The sequence below is a fragment of the Silurus meridionalis genome, chromosome 2 (assembly GCF_014805685.1).
Source record: "Silurus meridionalis isolate SWU-2019-XX chromosome 2, ASM1480568v1, whole genome shotgun sequence".
NCBI lineage: Eukaryota > Metazoa > Chordata > Actinopteri > Siluriformes > Siluridae > Silurus > Silurus meridionalis.
This window is the reverse complement of record NC_060885.1, coordinates 6,385,669-6,402,984: the sequence shown is the minus strand read 5'-3', so window position 1 is coordinate 6,402,984 and position 17,316 is coordinate 6,385,669. Positions and strand designations below refer to the sequence as shown.

At 35.2% G+C, this 17,316-nt stretch overlaps 1 protein-coding gene across 1 annotated transcript in view; it reads right to left on the bottom strand.

The window, feature by feature from the left end:
• Positions 1–2,862: 2,862 nt before the first annotated feature.
• Positions 2,863–17,316, bottom strand: part of si:dkey-27h10.2 (protein let-653) — a 29,708-nt gene continuing 15,254 nt past the window's right edge. Inside the window, exon 13 of the mRNA XM_046861908.1 lies at positions 2,863–3,806. The gene's annotated coding sequence lies outside the window, so the exon portion shown is untranslated. The remainder of the gene's footprint in view (positions 3,807–17,316) is intronic.

Sequence of the window (17,316 nt, the reverse complement as noted above, 5' to 3'; positions counted from 1 at the left end):
TTTTTTAGGATTCAATCTTTTTTTGTGATTATGTCAAAGAGTGTGACAAGTTACCACATTAAAATGAAAGGGCCCAGTGTACAACCAGCTTACAGTAAAGGTAGCTTTAATCATTCATCCTCTTAAACCTGAACAACAAAGCAATCATTCCCAGCAATCATTCCTATTTACAATAAGTACAAACCAATAAAATTTTCCGGACACTACCTAGCCAGGAGGAGACACTTAAGAGACAAAGTATGCAGGGAAAGCTTGTTCCTATCTAACCCTCCCATCAGCTACAAAGCACGGAAGTGTTTTAATGGCTGCTCGCCTCACAGCAAAACGTCTCCCAGCAGCCATTTAGAGTCGCCGCCTGCAACAATTTCTAATAAAAGTTTAGGGCTTTGAGATTTAAACTTCCGGAAAAAGAAACAAAGTGGCAAATATCAAATAAACAAATACTGGTCTCATGATCAGGTTTAACCAGCTCACCACAACTGGGCAGCTCTCAGTTGAAACCCCTGGATTTATATTGGCATTAACTATAATAAGTAAAATTAACCTAAAATTCCATATATAAATAGAGTTATAGGTTATATACAGTAAACATTTAATACACAACCAAATGTTATACATTTAAAAATTCAACCAAATGTTATACATTTATACATTCGACACAAAACTGACAACAGAAAGACGAGGTTTACAAGATACAACTAATGTAATGCATTAACAAATTAAGTGGAAGAAAAATGACAGAAAAAAATGACAGTAATTGTAATACATCAAAAAAAAATATATAACTGACATTATAAAAAATGAGTCATGTTTTTCCAGAAAAGGTAAGTGAAGTAAGCCAATTTTTATTATACCATATTGTTGATTGTCGTAATTCCCAACACAGATATTAATTTATTTTTCCGCAATAGCATTCCAGAAGATTGTGCCTGCAATAGGGCAAATCTCAGGTTTCTGTAGACTTGAATCGTGTTTGTATGGTAGAAAATTGTGTGTGATTTGGTATAAGGTGAAGATTTTCAGATTTTTATTTGGCATTTATGAATTGAGTCTAGCTGTGTCTAGCTCGTTGTATCATTTTTCCCACATGGGAAGGTTTTCAGGAGAGTGTTTTGTAATTTATTTGTACCATAAAACATGAATATTTTTCTAATTTTTATTTCTTGAAATACGCATTTGAGCAAAATTACACTTTATAGCTGCTATAATTTGTAATAAAATGAACAAATGTTTTGTACATATTTTCCAAATGTTATATGTCACTTTAAATAGATTCAATATTAAAAAAATGTTTACAAGTAAAATGTCAATTATTATGGAATTGGTTTTGGACATGCTTTTAAAAGAAAATAATTTAATTTCGGCGTAGAAATGCAACACATCATACATCATGCTGTATTTGTTAATTATAAGTGCTTATATACAAAGTGGAATAAAAGTGAAATGATGTTTTATGTAAAAGTTATTATTTAAAGTTGCAAGTCAAAAAGAATATCTAATTCAGAGAGACATTATAAGCATTATAGTATTGTAAATTAATAAGAATATAAGAATAGGGACACCTGACTTTTCCAACAATATGTGGTCATTTCCAAACCTGGAAGCACACAATTTTATAGGATTGGATGCAGTAGTATTAAATTTTCTCTTTACCTAAACTACACAATCCAAACCTGTTCCAGCATGACAACTTCCAGCTCCACGAAGACATTGTTAACAAGAGTTGGAGTGGAAGATGTGAAGTGAAACAGGATAGTGGAATGGTATGTTCAAAAAACACAAAGAAGTCTGGTCAGGCGTCCACAAACTTTTGTTACTTTTTGTTTTACATATGTATTTGAGAGCATAGGCTATTTTTGTCATATTTGATAATTTATGTGTACAATGTATATCAATACATTGTGATAATACCAAACCCTAATACACAATAGTCCCAAGGTATGTGGACAACTTTATATTAGGGATTTGTTTTTATTGTTATGAGAGCGCAAGAACTTGGGTAAGGAGGCCTGGAGTAACTGGGGGTCCTATTTATTACAAAGGTGTTTATTGAGGCCATCTTACTTCTGCTTAGTTCTAGTGCAAGATAATCTAAATTGTACAGCATACAAAGACATTCAATACGATTCTATGGTTCCAAATTCAAAGACACACATATGGGTGTTCTAGTTAAATGTCCACATTCTTTTGGCCATATAGTGTACATGTGCATCTCAATAAATTAAAATATCATTAAAAAGTTGATTTATTTTTTAAATAAATCAATATTTATTTTTAATACAAAAAGTGAAACGTGTATATTACATAGATTGATCACACACACACACTGATACATTTCAAGTGTTTATTTCTTTTAATTTGCATGATTATGGCTTAGAGCTGATGAAAACCCAAAATTCAGTATCTCAGAAAATTAGAAAATTGTGAAAAAGTTCAATATTGGAGACTCGTGGAGTCACACTCCATTCAGCTAATTAAATCCAAACACCTGCAAAGGTTTCCTGAACCTTTAAATAGTGTCTGAGTCTGGTTCAGGCTACACAATCATGGAGGAAGACTGCTAACTTGACAGTTGTCCAGAAGATGATCATTGACACCCTGCACATGGAGGGTAAGACACAAAAGGTAATCGCTAAAGAAGCTGCTGTTCACAGAGTGCTGTGTTCAAGCACATTAATGGAAAGTTGAATGGAAGGAATAAATGTGGTAAAAAAAGGTGAAACAAAGCCATTCAAGAATTTGGGGAGATTCACAAAGAGTGGAGTGCAGCTGGAGTCAGTGCTTCAAGAGCCACCACACACAGATGTATCCATGGGCTACAAGTGACACATTCCTCGTGTCAAGCCACTCCTCAACCAGAGACAACATCAGAGGTGTCTTACCTGGGCAAAGGACAAAAAGGACTGGACTGTTGCTCAGTGGGCCAAAGTTGTATTTTCAGCTGAAAGGAAATTTTGCATTTCATTTGGAAATGAAGGTCCCAGAATCTGGAAGAAGAAAGGAGAGGCACAGAATCCAAGTTGCTTTAGGTCCAGTGTAAAGTTTGTACAGTCAGTGGTGGTTTGGGGAGTCATGTGATCTGCTGGTGTTCCACTGTATCAGGTTCAAGGTCAGCACAGCCATCTACCAGGAACGTTTTAGAGCACTTCCTGCTTCTCTTTGCTGACCAGCTTTATGGAGATGCTGATTTAAATTTCCAGCAAGACTTGGCACCTGCCCACACTGCCAAAAGTACTAATACCTGGTTAAAGGACCATGATATCCATGTGCTTGATTGGCCAGCGAACTCGCCCAACCTAAACCCCATGGAGAATCTATGGGGTATTGTAAAGAGGAGGATATGAGACACCAGATCCAACAACCTGGAAGAACTGAAGGCCGCTATCAGAGCAACCTGGGCTTCCATAACAAGTCAACAGCTTTACAGACTGATCGCCTCCATGCCACTGCTGTAACTTATGCAAAGAGAGCCCCAACCGAGTATTGAGTTCTGTACATGTACATCTTTTTAATAATCCAACACTTCTGTGTTAAAAATGTTTTTATTTACTTTCTATTTTTTATTGATCTTAAGTAACTCTAAGCCATAATCATCAAAAAATAAAAGAAATAAACACTTAAAATATATCAGTCTGTGTGTGATAAATCTATGTAATCCACGAGTTTAACTCTTTGTATTGAATTAATAAAATAAACTTTTTAATGATATTCCAATTTATCAAGATGCACCTGTATATTTCATTCCTGCATACTTTCCTTCTTTTCCCCCAGTTTCTATAGGATCTGTAAGACATTTCCTCTTCAGTCTGTAGAAAGAAAAAAATGTTAGTAAATAACATTAAAAAAAAACTAAAATAAATCACAAATGTTAACAATTTTCCCCCAATTAATCTGCGTATAAAGTACATTTATAGCATTTATTATAGAAGAGGTAGCCCAATGGTTATGGCTCTGGAAAAATGATCTGGAGGTCAGAGCTTCTTTCTTTATCAAAGGCTTTTATTTTAAATAAATTACAGTGGTGATGTATAAAGTATATTTAATTCAATTCAGTTCATTTTCATTTGTATATCACTTTTAACAATGGACATTGTCTCAAAGCAGCTTTACATAGATAAAGTGGTATAAAGTTGTATAAAAAAATTGCACAGTTTGAATGAAGTTTCGTTTGTTACTTGTATTTGTAAGTTTATCCCTAATAAATGAGCCAGGGGTGACTGTTGCAAAGAAAGATGGAATGAAGAAGAAACATTGAGAGGAACCAGACTCAAAAGGAAACCCATTCTTATCTTAGTTGCACAGAATGTCCATTCAGTGTAGTTCCATCCATCAAATATATTTATATGAATTAAATATGAAAAATTATTAGACTTGATCGAGGGCTGAATGCTTTTACAGATATTAGAACATTTGTACATTACACACATATGCACCTTTAGGTTTATTATAGACATTTACACCCTAGATTTGAGCAGTTCACCAGATCATATCTTCTACATTTTATAACATATTGCAGGTCCAAATAACTAATGTTTTTCTTCAAGTCTGCATTATACTCTTCTATGTTTTCCAAGCTTTATACATATATATACATATACTTATATACCTTTGCAAAAATTTTACCTTTGATATTCGACCCCAGAACATAACATCTGTTTGAAAAATGAATGCAACTAAAATATGTCCCTCATTGCTTTCAGAATTTCTAAGAAAGAATTCAAAATTGTATTAAAACTATACTCATTCGTAGGTACTTTAACAAGTCACGATTACTTATTTAAATACAAAATATACAACTTAGCAGCACCAAATTTGCTCTTGGCTGGAAGTGAACAATCCAGAGTACTGAGCTTGATGCAGAGATAAGGATCAGACCAGCTTTGACCCAACTGTGGAGCAGCTAAAAAAAAAAGCATTCCTCAGGGGATTTATTAAGGTGGGAGAAACCTGGATGCTAATCCAAGAGCCACATTCGAATAACCTTGTCCTCGGCTCTGGCTATAGGCATTTGGTTTCATTGGCTGGATTTATTAAGCTTGGTCTGAAACTTGAAATAAAGTGACTAGTTCAATCTTTTTTGTTTCTTTTTTATGTTTGTGGGCTTTCAAACCAGTCAAAGTCAGTGCGAAGGAATCACAAGGAAGTGAATACATTATTTCCGTAATGTAACAGGGTGATTCCCCAATCAAGTCCTACTGTTATTACATTTACAACTTTTTGTTGGGTTTTTTTTTCCATAAAGCACAATTTCATCATTGATTTTTTTAGTACAGAGGTGCCCAAACCTTTCCTATGAAGGGCCAAAAATCACAATTGAAGGGCTGTGGCTGAAAGTGAATGTATTCATCGCCATGCTTTTAGAAAGATGATGATTCTCTCAAAACAGCAAACAATACAGAGTGCAACAGTACCTGCACCTTCTCATGTGCATAAAATAAGTCAAATTCATTCATATTCTCTATATTTATTTATTTTTTTGCAGCTTAAAAATGTTATGTTAAATTAGACATAAAGATCTGCATCAATAAATTTATTTTTTATTTTTTTGCTTTGTCTCCCATTTCTCATATGTAGCATTGTCCAAATCTAATCAAAGGGCCCTAGTTTGGCCATTTCTGGTTCAGTGGATCAAAAACTGATGGATAAGTAACTATAAACTGGATTGAAGTATTTTTTCCCACAATATTTTTATACTTTCCAACCATATACATTTATTTGCTCTCATAATTTGCTCTGTAATTTTTAACAAGAACTATTATTCAAATCCATACTCACAATTTTCTTCCTAAACATTTTCTTTAATTCTATTCAGAATATATTCACTACAGGAGCTTCACCATTTCAAATTTTTCGAAGAAAAAAGGAGCCTAGTGTTGGTGATTTCTGGGCTCGAGCTGTCAGTGCTAGCGTGTGGAATGTGGCCATGATGTGCAGGGCAGATATGTGTAGAAGGACTCGTCTGTCTTTCAGCGCCCATTTGATCATAGCTTGCCCTGCTATGCTGCACACAGCAGGACATGAACTCTGAGGGTCACTGCAGAAGAGGCTCTATTAGAGCTCTGGAAGCAACATGTCGTAGACAGAGATGGTAAACAGCGTTATGATTCTGAAGATTGTTAACATGCTGATATGTACCCCATGACAGAATGACAGCTTAACACTAGGCACTACTAATAATTTACCACTGACAGTCGGTCAACTAGGAAGTAGGAGAAAACCAGAGTACCCAGAAGAAAGCAATGGGGGGCCTGAGGGGGTTTAAACAAAGCTCAGACCTTGTGAACAGGTGAAACTAATAGCCAAGGGCAGTGAGAGAGGTCAGTGTGTCTGTGCACTGAGATAGGGATTTGATGGGTATTAACTCATACACTAGCTTGTAGAATCCTGCCCTGTGGGAATCAGTGCTCTTTAAACAAAACCTACAGGATGATCTGTTGAGACAGGCTACTAAAATAAATGATTTTATTGTCAGTGAATGTAGGTTTTAGGCCCTGATTTACTACAATTGCAAATAATGAGTATGTAAATGCTGAGAACATTAACTACTGAAAACTAACAACAGGGAAATGGGTTACTGAGTTACAAGCTGCCACTCTTGGGCCAGTCAAAATACGGTAAATATATTCTCCCGGTTAATTAAGGAGACTAATTAGAGACGCACACATTTATTACAGTATAACCCAAATCTTTGCCCTAGCCCTATATTTTCTGCCTAAAAAAAGGGAAAAAAGATTACCATTGGCATTTCTGTCAGCATTACCCATGATCCGATGCCTCCATAGCTATGGAGACGGAGTCAGATGGGAGGCAGTCGGGCTGAGTGACACAATTAAACGGGTCATGATGACTGGAGCTCTAAGCCATTGTCATTCACTTCAATTGCCATCTTTGGACTGGGATACACTATATTGCCAAAAGTATTGGGTCACCTGGTCATAAGTATGGTGCTTGTGGACATTTAGTTTAAGCAGCCATTTTTATTAGCCACAAGGGTGTTAGTAAAGTCAGGTACTGATGTAGGCGAGGTCAGTGTTTACATTAATCCCAAAGTTGTTCAGTAACGTTGGGATTAGTGCTCTATAACAGGCCACATTTAATCTTTCTATCCAAACCATGTAAACCATATCTTTATGTAGCTTACTTGGTGCACAGGAGCATTGCCATGCAGGAACAGGTTTGGGTTTCCATGTTCAAGTAAACACAAAATTTTATTATACTGTATCTCAAGACATCCTATACAATTCTGTGACTCCAGCTTTGTCGTAAAAGAGAGGAACCATATAAGGTCAGGTGTCTCAATACCTTTGTCCGTAGAGAGTAACTAATGTATATATTTCAGACATCAGTTTTGTTGACTGATCCTGGTCTGTTTTTGACTGATACAATTAATATTTTTTTTCTTAGTGAACGATCAAATATCCCAAAAACTTAAAGACATTGGAATGCTGAAAATTCTCAGATGAAACTCACACACACCTGTGCTCATGGCCTGAAGCCACCCACCTCTTCCATGTCACTGTTCCTGTAACACACTCTCACTTCAACTTTCAGTGCAACACAATCTCCCTATCCATCGCTCTATCAAACCATGCGCACACACAAAATCTTTCTCCGTATAACTCTTTCTCTCATTTTGTCATTATACTTCTAACATTCTCACTCGTTGTCTGTCTGTCTGTCTGTTAAAAGCTTATCTACCTTCTTTACCCAAACAATATCTGTTACTTATGTGGCTTCATGAATGGTCAGGAAATCACATTGCTAGTTTAAAAATAATACAATTGCATTGCAATTACCATAATGTTATTAGCATTATATATTTTTCAAATTCATTATAAAAAAATGCATACTGATTAAGGTACCTACACAAAAACAGATGGCGCTAAATAATATAAATTGGGAAATTTTAATCCACCAACATCGAAAAGCCCGAAAGGATGTGGTGATTCATTCCATAACCTCTAAATAAACATGTAATTACAGAAAGTGTTACTTTATACATTTGTAACGTGATGAGACAAATAATTCTGTACTGATAAACAGCATAAAAAAAACATATTAAAACAAGTGCATTGCTACAAATATTGTTAAAGTTGCTGTTTTAAAATACTATAAAATAACTCAGTTTTCAGTATATACAGCATGTGTCATGTACCCGGAGTATTGACCTACAAAACATTTTTGGGGAAGGCTATGAAACGTTCGACTTGCTTTCATCTGGAATGTCACAAGTCTGTCAATTACAAATCATAGCAAATTTTTCAAGTTTGAGAAAATGAGCCTCTGGGAGAAATAAGGACATGTCTATCAATGTCTATCAACCAGTGAGAGTGTGTGTGTGTGTGTGTGTGTGTGTGTGTGTGTGTGTGTGTGTGTGTGTACACATCTTCAAGTGGACATTTCCTCTGTCATCTGACTCTTCAGACACTTTAAAGTCTGAACCTGTTATCGGCAGCTAACAAAGCAAATACAGAGCAAAGGGAAAACTGTAAATACTGTAAAAACTTAATATAAATGTACATATATATATATATATATATATATATATATATATATATATATATATATATATATATATTAAACCTTTAGTATACATATAGTGTATATGTAGATGTATGGATACATCTATATGAGAGGTGTAACGGTACACAAAATTCACGGTTCAGAACGTACCTCGGTTTATAAGTAAAGGTTCTGTTCAATTTCGGTACAGTTAACGGGGAGAAATGCAAAATAAATGTTTTTTATATTAACGCAGTTAATTATTATTAACATTTGTAAACAACAGTTTACATTTTCGAAAAAACTAATTTAAATCAAATGCCTGCTTGGTTAAATCAAATCTAAAATATTTTTTTATAATATTTTATAATATTATAAATGTAGTAATCGATTAAATTAGCACAAATAATATTTTTTTAATAAAAATTAATTAAATGGAAGATTTTGATGGTTTACATTTGTTACACCCCATTTGGGTAATACAGATATGTGTATATAAATGTGTGTGTTTTTTACATTTAATATTTACTTTTCTAAAGAACACGTTCTACTTATTTCAGCATACTTCTTTTTCATACTTTTAAAGAGAAATGTCTTCATTCCTTCCATTCTTCTTTCATTCACTCCCTCAATATGCAGAATTGTCAGAATTTTCTGCTTTTAAGAAAAGTTCTTGAAGCAAACGCTACATGAGATTGTCATAAAAAGAATCTGAGTTTTATAACACATTACAAATCATATGTCCGGTATAGAGCGAGTGGCCACAGTAATTCTGTGCTAACGCTTCACTAACTCTAGTTCCTTTTTTATACCTCTGGCATTGTTGCGTATGTTTTTTAAATTAATTTTTTATTAGAAAAACAAAACAAAACCTTGACACTGCGCTCAAAGTGTGAGGCAGAGCTTTAACAAAGTTGTGGCCCCGCAACTTAAGTTTGTGAGGGAACTCAGATATTTACTATGTTCTCCACGTAAAAAGGATTGAACATCTGCACACATGTGCACCGAACTGAAAGCCCTGTACTTAAATACAAATACGTTTACGTTTATAGATGTATATATGTATACTATATATATATATATATATATATATATATATATGTACATATATGACTATATGTAGATGCATTTCCATTTGAAATATTTGGTATGCTGTAACAAAATGTGTTCAGTAAGTGCGTAGTAAATAATGTTTTCTTCCTGCTTCATGTACTTAGAACTTGAGGAACTTTGGAGTCTGTAGAGACTTGCTCAGTTTTGTATCCTGGAATGTGATAACCAACTCTGAGAATTACGATGCATCTCTCGTACGGTCAGTCTGTTTCCTCTAATTAGGACTGCCTGACATTTGACCTTTGACACAAGTGCCTGATGGCAGGTCATGAGGTCCAGCAGGAAGCAGATGTACCTTGCGTAAATATTCAGTGGATAGATAAAGACCTCCTACATTATCTTTGCAGTACAAACTGTGTAATACAAATGAACTGTTCTGCTTGAAAATAATTTCACACACATACATACACACTCATTCAGCTAATAAAGGACTTCATAATCACCTGTAACTGTGTACAGACAGGATTTTCAGTTTTTTTTTTTTTTTAAAGTTCAAACACAAGAATCCAGATGGTGGTGACTGAGAATGTGTTACTGTGAGTCTGCGTTTGAGAGCAAGCTCATAAAACATTTTTAGATCGTTCTTCTTTGTAGATTATGAAAAATACTGATACGACATTAGTAAAGATCTCCACTAATAAAATCTTGACCAAACATACATTTAATAAACAGATTTATAAAAATATTAGGTAAGTTCATATAATTGATAATCAAATCTTCATTATTTTGTTGTAAATCAAGTACTTTAGCATGAGTAGAATATGAAAAAGTGGTTGTTAATAAGATTCAGATCATCAGTGGAAACAAGCATGAGAACTATATACATAAACTTAAAAAAATCATTTGGCCCAACAGAAATTCTTTTCACTTCTACAGCAAACGTAATAATGCAGCTCAGGTCTCCACAAGCCAGTGAATGGAGGTGGTCTAAAAATATGAAGCCAATAAACAAAAAGGGATGCAAAGAGTCATGACTAAAAGCAGGACATTCACTGCTCTGGCACACATACAGGAAGTTGAACACCGTATACTCATTTGCTGTGGACTAATTATCACCTCACTTAAGTGCCTCAATTGTAAAAGAGCTTCTTGAGTCCTTACAAGTTTAGCCTTTCTAAAAACACATTTTTAGAATGGCCAGCAAAAGTGTAGGTAAAAAAAGCTCAAGAGAAGAGGACAGCTGGGAGAAGAAAGATGATGAACATGCAGTCAGATGAAGCCAAACTGTATACTAGCAACACATACCAATGACTCTGTATAAAGGTTCTGGATGTGTTTAACAGTACTGACTGATGGGTGGGTGGGTTATATATTTGGATACAACTAGCACAAGTTAAAGGTTACAAACAAAGTAATTGTATTTAGGATACAATAATTGGCAATTAGAGTTAATGTAGCAACAGTCAGGCCTTTTTTTTTTTTTTTTTCACAATTTTTTGTAATTGTATTGTAGAAATAATTTACATATCAGAATATGAGCTCCAGCATTCTCCAATAGTTCACATAGTGTGATCGTTCACTTTTTTTTTTACTATAAACATTTATAATAGCCAAGAACTTCCTTACATTCATTCTTTTTAACGTTACCTACAAAGAGGGAGAGAGATGGAGAGATATAACGAAAATTAGAAAAAGAGATTGATTTGTTGATCCTGTTTAGTGATACTGGTTAATAAATTAAAGTAAATAAAGTTAATAAAATCTAACACGTGATAAGTTTAGGTGGATTTCACTGATATACAATGATGACAGACGAACCGTCTCTTAGACGTGACTCTCAATACACAAGTGCTGCAGCCTGCAGCTACAGAAACGACAGCAGGTATGAAAAAAGTCTCTGTATTTTCTGCCCCCCAACTACTAAGAAATACGAGCCAGCAGATCTTCACAAGATCCTATCCCATAACTCCAAAACCACACGTCTGGACTGCAAAAATAGTGGCAAAGAAAGAAGGTGTGAAGCTTTATAGGGAAATTACGAGAGCAGGTGGACGCTTGGCGAATGAAACGAGTGGGACAAGCTGTACCTGACTCGCGTGCTTTTGGGATGTCATCCTTCTGTGTGCTGCCAAACGAATATCAAAGCAAACTGACCCATGTGGACGCATATACTCACGCTGTAGTGTTACACTGAAAGCGTGGATGGATGCAGACGAGTTTGAAATGAAAAGACCAGTATGGTCTATGAGGTATTTTGAATGGCTGATTAAATTGTATGATTTTAACAGTTTTGTTGTCACCAAAAAGAAAACAAATTATATATAATAATACAATGTTAGTATATATTTAAACTTTCCTGATTGTTATATTACATTTGACAACCAATCACAAGCAAAAATGCATATCCTTTGACAATTATATGCCTTGGTAACTAAAAACAATACAATTTTCCTGCGTCTGAGAGTTCAAAGTTGTAAAATGTCATTTCGTTTTACATCATAAATTCAAAATCTAACTATTTATAGACTGTCATTTTCTGAACTTTTCACTTGGACAATCTCATTTGTAAAACCATATCAAAACGTTATTATTGGCTTCTCCTTTATTGGTAACAATATAAAATTGGACTTGCTGACACTAAAGTTAGTTTCTAGTCTGTCACAAAAATGAGAAGTAATTATCATGTTTAATAGCTAAAATAATTATAAATGCTATGCCTGTCACCCAGTCTTATGGTTTTTGAGAGACATACATGTTCCTTTCGTCTATTTTGCAACAAACTAGGTAATAGGCAAAAACGTCCAAATTTGGCATTCTTTGCTTAAACAGAAGAACTTGTGTAAGATGGAGAACAGGAGAGAAGATATTAGCAGACTGCATCACCCCTCAGTCAAACATGGAGGTTTGGGGTTGTTTTGGAGCAGGGAGTTTTTGTGACTTGTTCCAGGTGAAAGGAATACTGAACCAACATTGCATCTTAACTGCAGCTAATTGGAACCGACTTCACCATACAAGACAATCCCCGAGCATACATTCTAGCTCTGTTAGTATTATTTAGAGAGCAAGCAGTCAGCTAAAGTGTTATCTATCATGGAATGGCCTGCCCAGTCATTAAACCTAAATCCAATTAAACTGCTCTGGAATGAAATGGATCACAAGGTAAGAAAGAAATCTACAATTCGTCATATAGCACATAACACGGTTTAGAGGTTTTTGCTTTTTTTTTTTTTTTTGCTCTTTATTACACTATATAATAGAGACATATTGTGAATAGAAATCATGATTAAATTTGGCCTGCACCGCAGATAATACAGTAGATTGTTTCATGCTTAGTCTATTACAGCACAGTGTCGTTTATATTACATTCGCTGCCATGCTGGCGAGACAAAAAAGCGGCATGAGTATCCTACCAAAACAAACCCACAGGCATGTGTATTAGTTGCATGGTTTTAGTAAATAAGGTTTAACTATAATGATACTTTTCTCTGTAGTCCAGATCCAAAGGCTTATCCAGCGTGATATGACGGCAACATCAAGAACACGAAGACTCGCCGTTTACCTTAAGTGCATCATTTACTTCCACAGAAGCTAACAAGTATTCGACTGAATTTATAAATAAAGCTTTTATTTGATCATCAATGCACACCTCAACATCATTTAGCTGTAATAAATGAACATTCGGTGCGACCTAGATGAGGATGGGTTGCCGTCGTCAGTCTGGTTCCTCTCAAGGTCTCTTCCTTATGCCACCTCAGGGAGTTTTTCCTTGCCACAGCTGTATTAGGGACAAACTCACACTTATAAAGACCAATCTTATTTATTCTTTCTTACCACATTATCTGTTAAAGCTACTTTGAGACAATGTCAATTTATACAACTAAAATGAATTAAATTGAATGCTGTTCTCTTGTTGTAAGTGTACAACATTGATACACTTTTATGCTTTGGGTCTACACACAATGTTATCTTGTTTTGTATTCATAGAGAGTAGTTCACAGACTTAAACTTTGGACTGGCTAGCTCTGTTGGAAAGCCTTTGGCTCGGCTTATGTCGGAAAAGCAGACACACACCACCTGCTCCAGCTCTGGGGTGGAGCTCTTAAACAACTCTTCAAGCAGGGCTACAGGTGGCCAGGTGGTACAGATAAGGGCCCATTACCACATCAAACCAAGAAAGCACAAGCACAGTTATACACCCTCTGCTACACACAGACACACATTTATTATCTCCACACTCGAGCACACAGGGTAATTCCCATCAGGTCTGAGCCAGTGGCAGACTGCAGCCATAAATCCTGCAGTGCTCAGACAACAGCTGGACGCGTTACCATGACAATGGCCCTGAACTTGTCTAAAAAGATAGTAGTTCTAGTTATCGAAAATCATGTCAATATAAATGCTTTAAGCTTTAACTAAGTGATTTATATGTACACTTAAGCCAGTTTCCCAAACCTGGTCCTGCTAGAGCAGTGTTTCTCAATGCTGTCCACTTAACACACCTGTTTTAAACCCACAAAAAAAAGCTTGCTAAGGAGGTTAAGAGATAAATCCAGGTGTGCTACCCACACAGAGAGACACTAACACCTACAGGGCACTGAGCAAATCAAAGTATTACCAATCATTTTGCTAAACTTTTAACTTACATACATAACCGATAAACACGAAGCATGCTGCTGTGCAAGAAAACATGAAAATGTTTTACTCCAAGTGTTGATTAAAGAATTAACCAACTGCTGTTTAACCACAAAATAAGATGCAGCTTTCTAATTGAACGTTTTGTATCTTTGACCAGCAGGAGAATGGCGTCTGGGTGTGCAAATACAGCCTATTATTTAAAACGCTTGCAAAAAGTCCACTTATCCCCCTATTTAGAGACGGGGAAATGATTCAACTGACAATAATTTAAAAGCATATGAAAGCGTACCCATTTCCTGGAAGATAATTGGGCACTAACATTGCCCAATTAAACGGTTGTCATTATCGCTGGTCACTTCTGCTGAGATCATCTTCAGCCAGTAATTTAGCAACTAAACCAGGTGGAGTAAGTGATAGGTTTCTTTTAGAATTTGTGCTCCCTTAGAACACTCACTCTTTTGTCTTTCCATGGTGTGGTTTTACACTTTCCCTTCCACATTCTCAGCTCTTTTTCACGATTTAAATAAAACTGCATCAATGACTGCCTGTGGCTGAACCTTTCTACCTTTGCACTGCCTTTTATGTCTTTCAATGGAATCTTATGAAACCATCAGGTTTGAATTTTGTTTTATGGAGTCTCAGTGTTGGAGTAAATGCAGTGGTGGAGGAAATACACAAATTATGTTCTTCAGTAAAAGTAGAGATACATTATGTAAGCTATTACACGCTCATATTAACCATTTCTCTATCCAAACTTTCTCTACCAATCACTAAAGAACATGGCACTTTTGGGGGCAAAACTGAAATGCAACACCAAGGCAATAATGCCTGTGCTAAAGGTATATATACACATCTGTGTGTGCTCAGCATGAAATAACCTGTGTGTGTGTGTGTGTGTGTGTGTGTGTGTGTGTGTGTGTGTGTGTGTGTGTGTTAGATTTCACTGTGAGAGGTGATAGTATACGAGCTGGTATAAAATGAGATATGTTACATGCCACTCTATATATGGGATTATAAATAACTGTGATAAAGTAATGCATCAAACAGGCATGATGCACTTTGTTTTAAATTAAAATATATATATAATAATAACTTTCAAAACTTTAACAAATCAAATTAATAGATTAATCAGTTTAATACAATCAGTCTACTAAAACTAGCCCCCAAAAGTGCCATGTTCATAAGTACAACAGCGTTTTGCTTTCATGAACAAACATACAGAAGTATGTTTCCGTGCGCTTATACGTTAAAGCACACATGGATGCACACAACCACATTCTCTTGCACAGGCCCACCAACCAAGAGGCAAACTTGAGCCCTGCTTTCTTAGGAATGGCGCCAAAGGAGGCATTAGCAGCCATGTCTGGTGTGGTGTGGGGTCAGACTCTAACTGACATGGCTGACAGATGAAAGCAATAAGTGTGTTCCTTACAAAGCCTGACCTATAGCCAACACTTGACCCCTTTACTCCACTTGGGCTGGTAGTATTACCCAGATTCTGTTTCATCTATTGAAAATGAAAATGGCTGTTCATCAATACACCAATGGTGTGGATAGCTTTACTTACTTACACTGAGTGATGAGTAGTCATAAATGGATAATTAATAGGCTTTGCATGTTGGTTTATCAAAATGGCAAATACACACATTCTTACAGAAGTTTGCAAAGAATATTAATGGTCTTAGTAACAGTACAGTGTGGTTGAACAGTTATTTGGTAACTAGTCAGTTCTAGCGAACACACATTATAACAAAATCAAGATTATTTAGAATATTCCAAATCCTTATTTTAATACACTTGTTCTAATATGTTATCATTTTTACCATAACAGCTTACACAGCAATAGGTATGGCAGATAATGAGCACTTTTGGACTTATTTGGAAAATATATTTTGCACTGCCTCACTTTTACATACACTGTACAAATTGTAGAGTCGTTGTCTTTATCTTTCAATATTAATTAAAAAAATGTAGAACACCAGCTCACAATGGCAATTGCAACCATGATACTTGGTAATAAAAGTGATTCTGATAATCTTACTGACCTTCACTCAGTGATATTATGAAGTTTTGTGATGTGTAGGGAGATGTGTATTTTTAACATTTATTTCTGTATGATTTATTTGACAAGCTATGTTTTCTTCCTCATTAGCCATAAAAAGAGACGCTGTTGTAGGACTTACTGTTTATAGCAGTTATAATGTATTAAAAAAATATATATAAATATTTCACTAAGTTCTAGATATAAAAGAGAAATAAGAGGAATAAAACACTTGTGTTGCTATAAGAGAAATATTGCACTTTTGGATGGTAACAGTAGTCCCACTGTGATATATTTCCCTATAAAAGAATACACCCCCTGTTTTACTTCTTAAATAACAACCACTCTGATAGCAGTGCTACTATTAATGCTATATATATATATATATATATACACAGCTCTCTCATCAGCAGAATAAAGCTGTGTGAATTCCACAAGGAAGTGAAGACAGATGTGGAACTACTAAGGCCTCTAACTGTCCCTGCACAGGTGAGCTGCTAACATGTTGTCATATAGCACTCTGACAGAGAGAAGCCTCGCCGCAAGGTCCTGTAGACATGTCAACTGGCCTAGGCCTGCCTGACTGATGACAGTGAGATGTTCTAAATTTCAGGTATTCAGTCAAGTTTTGTCCAATTTTATGAGAAATATTTAAAATCTTTTATATTGTACTAGGTAAAAATAATAGAAAGATGATTTCAAAACCTTTAAATGCTTATATTTTTATGAGTCTTAACTTATATTGCTATTAAATTTACCTGACCCAATTTATACCTTTTTGGGCTAAAGACTTTATTGCAAATATAACAAAAATGACTATTTTTATTTGAATCATTAAGCCATTCACTCTACCTTGACTACAAATACACTATTAACTCCTGCACAGGTTTTTATCTAGAATTAGTTTCTATATTAAAATACAGTATGAAGCAAAGATGAAAGCAAAAACACTACAATGTGAGATTATCCTCTCATTAAGACACTACTACGCTATCACAATTTCGACAGATCCCTTTTGTATTGTATTGGACTTAATACCTTATAACTATATTATGTTAAAATAATTTTATTATCTCCACATATCA